This window comes from Solanum pennellii, chromosome 10, assembly GCF_001406875.1.
Source record: "Solanum pennellii chromosome 10, SPENNV200".
Taxonomy (NCBI): domain Eukaryota; kingdom Viridiplantae; phylum Streptophyta; class Magnoliopsida; order Solanales; family Solanaceae; genus Solanum; species Solanum pennellii.
In genome coordinates, this window is record NC_028646.1 from 44,918,321 (window position 1) to 44,925,196 (window position 6,876).

General features: G+C 31.0%; 1 pseudogene; it reads right to left on the reverse strand.

Moving 5' to 3' along the window:
- Positions 1 to 264: 264 nt before the first annotated feature.
- LOC107002438 lies at positions 265 to 3,652 on the reverse strand (annotated as a pseudogene).
- Between the last annotated feature and the right edge of the window lie 3,224 nt (positions 3,653 to 6,876).

A 6,876-nucleotide genomic window follows, 5' to 3' on the forward strand; every position in this document is an offset into this window, starting at 1 on the left:
CATCTATCATATTATTTTAATTTAGTTTAACTTCGAAAGTTAGTTAAATTAACTCTTATAAAGCAAATCGTGATAAGTAAAAAAATAGGACTGGACATTCAGTTTGTTCGGTTCGATTTTCATATTTCGATTTGAAAAAAATACAAACTGAAACTGAATTGAAATAAATTCAATTCAGTTCGGTTTCTACAATTTCGGTTCGATTCAGTTCGGTTAATTTTTTCAGTTTTTATATATATAAAATGCTGATCTGATCAGTAACAGTAACACGCTACATATACTATTTTTAAGCTTTAACCAGCCAACAAACTATTTTAAGCTCCAAGAATATGCTCAAGGCAATTGATAAAAATACAACATACTAAGAAACCAATAGTATTTTACTGCCACAAATCACAATAAAGACTATTTTGCAGCTAAGTGTAACAAGTCAAAACCAAGTCTTCAATCACGCTTCAGCCAAAACCACTGTGCACAATTGCACAATTGCACATTGCACATTGCACACTTGCACTACTGCACAGAGCATTAAAATTTAGACATCAATAACAGTCAAAACAAGAACCAACAACACTGCAGTTCGAAGAAAGTAGGTATTCATTGTGTGCATTTCATTGCAGTCCAACAACATTACAACAACAGCAAGTCAGCAACATTCCAACTTGATCAGTTCACAATAATGACATCCATACAATAAATATGCCTGAGAGAAATGGAACTCTTTAAATATATGATAGAAAGTAAACACAACTCAACGAAAAAAGAGAAAAACAAGTTTTGAATGCTAATAGAAAAAGATTTTAAATTTAAACTTACTTACTGGATACTGCTTGATAGTTATAACTACACATCCACAATACGAGATTCATTTCCACTATGAACCATATCTATAAAAATATGAATGTACTTGTTAGATATAAGCTACATAAATAAGAAACTATTTTTGATATAATGAACACAAAAGTTCTTACCAAGTTCAAGTAGCTCAAGATACTCTAGATCTTCCTCAACATTAATTGGAATTGGTTCACTTCTATACCAATCTTGAAGAGAAATAAGAGCTTGCACTATTTTAGAAGTCAGTGAACTCCTAAAAGGATCAAGAATACAACCTCCTGTACTAAATGCGCATTCAGATGCAACACTTGAAATAGAAATGCTAATACGTCACGAGCCATCTCCGCAAGAATAGGAAATCTTGGCTCATTAAACTTCCACCACTTTAATATATCAAAATCATCAGTCTTTGTCTCAACATCTTCAGCAAGATATCTACCCAACTCTGATTTGCTACTTGAACTTCCACTAACTGCTTTATGCCTCACAAATTTTTGTTTCGTTCTCATTAATCCTCTTGTTCGAAAGTTGTCATCACCACTCACAGTAGATATTCTCGATGAGTTCCCAGATGAAGTAGATGAAGATGATGAAAATAAAGAGACTTTTGTTGATTTCTTAACATAATGATCAAACAAAGCTTTCATATATTTATTCACTACATCAGCAAGTGGGTGGCTCCCCAATTTCTTTTCCAAACATATCACCAATTGCAAAACGAACATAATCAAGCTTGTTTCGAAGATCCAATGCAGCTGATATAAAAATCATTTTGTTCATGTTATCTGATTCACCCCAATAATTTTTGAATTTGTCTCTCATAATTTCTGTCAATTCTTCAAATTAGAATCTTCATTTTCTGTCATCTCTTTCAAAATAAGATCAAGCTCAGCAATTTCCAGAAAGTGCACATTATTTGTAACATACTTTGAACCAGAGACCTTCAAAGTAAGTGTATAAAATATTTCAAGAAACTTAGTCATCGACCTCACATTTTCCCAATCAAAACTAGTGAGGATACCTGCTTTAGTTCCATCTTAACAATCATGGTTACGGAGATAATCAAGAAACCCAATATCATAAAAACGATATTTTTCAAATGCAAGTTCAAAGTGTTATGCAGTATCAAGCATCAAGTATGTAGAGTTCCACCTAGTAGGAACATCTAAACATAATGATTTCCTACAAGTTATAAATTGGGATTCACAACATTCTATAAATTTGTTGATTCTTGTCGGAGTTTGTCTAATGTATTTCACGGCTTGTCTCACTCGCTTAACTGACTGACCAACTTTCTTCAATCCATCTTGCACAATAAGATTAAGAATATGTGCCATACACCTAACATGAAGATGTTGACCCTCCATTATGTTGGTTCCCCAATTAGTGAGTTGCTTAGGTATTCCTTTAACAGTAACACTATTGGAGCTAGCATTATACAATTAGTAATGGAAGCTGTAATATCATCACCTTTATGACTAGAAATAGGACAAACATTTATAATTCTTTTATGCAAATTCCAATTTCTATCTATAAAGTGAGCTGTTAGACACATGTAGGTTATTCTTTGAATCGACGTCATGAAGATGTTGACCCTCCATTATGTTGGTTCCCCAATTAGTGAGTTGCTTAGGTATTCCTTTAACAGTAACACTATTGGAGCTAGCATTATACAATTAGTAATGGAAGCTGTCATATCATCACCTTTATGACTAGAAATAGGACAAAAATTTATAATTCTTTTATGCAAATTCCAATTTCCATCTATAAAGTGAGCTGTTAGACACATGTAGTTGATTCTTTGAATCGACGTCCAAGTATCTGTTGTAAGACAAACTTTTGGATGTGCTTCTTTGAAAGACTTCTTCATGAGTTTTTTTTCTTTACTATAAATTTCATAACAATCTCTTGTCAAAGTTCTACGAGAAGGAATATGAAATTGTGGCACTGTAACATTCATGAAATTCCTAAAACCTTCCTTCTCAACAATACTAAATGGCAACTCATCAACAATTATCATTTGAACTAAAGTTTTTCTACTTTGTGCTTGATCAAATTTCCAAGTGCTAATCACCCCTTCCTTTTCTCCCTTTGAAGATGGTAAAAATTTATTAATTTCTGACCATAATCAACAACAGAGGGAATGTTAGGAAACTTCTTGTTAGTTATATGGTTATTCATAGCCGAAGTACCATTACCTTTTGTAGCAGCAACATATGTCTTGTCACAGTAGTTACATTTTGCTCTAATAGCTCCATCTTTATCGACGTATTTCTCAAAATGCTTCCAACAAGCAGACCTAGGTTCCATGGCTTTTCTTTTCTTTGAAGCTTCATTGTCAGTTTCAACTTCATTCGGAGATGGAATGTTATATATGGTTTCATTTGAAGCCCCACTTTCACTTATCTTACATTTGATTTCTGTCATCTGTGAAAAAGAAGAAGAAAAGATGTAACTTGTGAGAACTTAGAAGTTAGAACCCACACAACAATCAGTGAGAATTAGGAAACAAAAATCAGTGATAATCGCAATAAGATCAGTCGATCTCACGCAGCCACAGATGACAGAAATCAGAAGGGCGAAGAACTTACGCTTCAGTCTTCAGCCTTCACTCACGTCTCGTGCTCGTCGATCCTGACTGTTCTTCAGTCTTCACTCACGTCTCCGGTCTCAAACTCTCACGCAGTCACAAGTCACAGAATCTCCCGGCGAAAAAGCAGTCACAACTCACAAATTTCATAAGGAACCGCCGCAAGTCGCAACGCCTGAACGGAGTCACAAATATTCTGATTTCTGAATTAGGTTAAGGCCTAAGGGATAGCATATTTAGGTAAGTTTCCCATTAAAGATTTAGGGGTATTTCATATTGGGCTTTGTTGGGTACTTGGGTAGTTGGGTTGGGCTTAGTTAGGTATTTCATATTAACTCTTAAAACTTAAAAGTTCAATATATAAAATATAATGTAGTAATTACATAGTGTATAAATTCGGTTTTTCGGTTAAACTGAAATAAAAAACTTTTAAAAAAAACAAAAATCGAACCCATATACTAAAAATTTAAAATTAAAAAAATCGAAATTTATCGATTTAACCGAGAAACCGAAACCAAAATTTAAAAAAACAATCAGTTCGGTCAGTTTTTTTCGGTTTGGACAAATTATGCCCAGCCCCAAAAAAAACTCAGCGGGAGCAACATGTTACTTCAATTCTCCATAGTTTCTTACAAACAATGAAAGCACGTCTAGGACTAGTCTTTAACATATAATTACTTGCTAGAGCCTTAATTATTAGCAAGTGACAATTATTTTGACAAAAATTGGTTTCAAGTTTAGAACTTTTGTGCAATAATGGCCAAAAATAATTATTACTCTCATTATTATTATTATTATTACTACTACTAACCATTGCCACCCAATATTATCGATCACAATATGCACCAACAATCACTTTTTTTATTGGTGATAAAAAAATATCAATTTAATTTTTACTCGGGGAATGATGTTTAGCAAGAAATGCCTCATAATCATCGATTGTTAGATGACGCTAGCTATATGTGCATGTAGTGACTATGTGATTATACAATGAATTCAGAAATTGAAATTCTTTCTAAATAAAATACAACAAATACTCATTTTCATCTTTTTTACATGTCTAAGAAGTTGCATTTAATTAGCCTTCACTTTATTTTTCATAATTAATCTTCTAAGCTCTAACACGTTGCAACTTGCAACGATTAAATTTAAAATAAGACATGATATACGAAATGAATTATAATCATTCTATGGATAGGAACCTTTAATTTTATAAAACTTCAAAAATCGATAAAACTTGACGTGGACATAACATGTTTGAATTAATGATATATCCAACAAATTATCCAGCTATTTTTACCTATTAAATAATACATGTTGCAATAATTTGGAATGAGTTTCATTAACAATAGGCAACAGCTTAAAATTAGGATCATGCTTCTAATTAAGATATGTTTTAAAATTAGAGTTGAACTTTAAATTTAATTCATAGTTATTAATAATTTAATTCAAGTTAATTATAACTTATAAGCAAGCTAATTGCATTATAAAATATAAATAATGTGTTGTTATGTGAGCATTTGATAACACAATAGCTAGCCTACAGCGTTTCAATTTTGAATTTAGTTAATTTCTAATTAGTGACAATTCCATCAATGAATCTATATATAATCAGTTATTAAATGCGGATTTTGTTCATAACACATCACACATCTTCATTCAAAATCTTTTAATTTAGTCATGTCGAAAAACATCATAGCTATTGTCATGATTATTATTTTTTGTCTTTGCCATGTCAACACGATAGCAAGTAATTCCATGATGCCAGAGAATTGAACGAATCACGATTACCATCTTTTGGCTCGCAAAAATTAGTGCAAAATGAGGCACAAAAATTAAAAAAGTTGATCAACAAGACTTGTTTATGCGATAATTGTGGATGTAACTGCCCTTGTGGTGCATGCCCAGGAGAGTGTTGAATTCATTGAAGATTGTTGTACCTCCTATATATGTATGTGTGAAATAACTATTTCTATGTAATTTATTATTGTCATTTCTTTCATAGCTAAATAAAACACAAAGTAGCTCCCATGAACCATATATTAACACTTTAATGGTTTGTCTATATTTTTTAGTATCTCTTTACTGTAACATTACTATTGTTACTTTCTCTTCGAAATCAGGGACAAAGTTAGAAGTTCAATTACGAGTTCAAACCTAATTCAGTTGCTTTTATTTAAAAATATATTTTTAAGGTCTCGAGTTCATCCTTAGAAATGAAATTATCTTGATAAAAAGCACTATTTTTAGGACATGTGAATACTACAAATTATAAAGAAGAAATTGGTTGTTGTACTTCCTCTATGTATATGTGTGTGAAATAACTATCTCCATGTACTTTCTTATCGTCATTTCTTCCATAGCTAAATAAAACACAAAGTTGCTCCCATGAACCATATATAACAAAACTTCATTGTTTGAGTATATTTTTTTGTCTATCTTTACTGTAATTTTTATATTGTTACTTCCTCTTCTAAATCAGGAACATATATATTTAGAAGTCTAGGTACGAGTTCAGTCTAATTTAATTATTTTTGTTCAAAAAAATATATTTTTAAGGTATCGGGCTCATTCATAGGAATGAAATCATCTTGATAAAAAAAATAATCATTATGATAAGAAGCACTATTTTTAGGACGTGCGAACACTAAAGAAGTAATTGGTAATGAACTCGCCATAAAATATTCCTTGATTAATAGAATTTTTGATAATCGATCAAGAAATTAAACGGAATTAGCAATAGATGTTTTTTGCTTCACAACAAAATTCTTATTTGTTATTGTTCTGTAGTTAATGAAGTTAAGATTAAACGGACCCCAGATAATCAATAAGCAAGTTGCGCCCATCTTATTTATCAAATACAATAATTTTTTTAAGCCTTTTAAAACAATAGATATTTGACCTAGTTTGGTATATATTTCAAGAATGGCAGCTGAACTAGCTAGGATCTTATCTCTTGCGTGTCGATTTTTTCAAAAATTACTTCATCTTCTTTTTACTTGTCATGTTTTACTTTTTGAAAGTCAAACTACATGATTTTAATCAATATTTTAAGACTTATTTTTTCACCATATTAATTAATAAAAAAGTATTACAATTTAAATATTTTTCATATAGTTTTCTATTATATTGTTCTAATTTAATTTCAAAACTTAGTTAAATTAACTCTTATAAAACAAATGATGACAAGTAAAAAAAAAAAAAGGGAGAGTAATATGTTACTTCAGTTCTCCATAGTTTCTAACGAACAATAAAAGCAGGCCTAAGTACTAGTCTTAACATATAATCACTTGTTATAGCCTTAATTAATAAGTGAATTATTTTGAAAAATATTGCCTTCAAGTTTAAATTTTTTTCCAATAATGGCCAAATTATCACTCTCGTGATTATTATTGTTACTATTATCAACCATTGCCACCCAACATATTACAATATTCCCCAACAATATC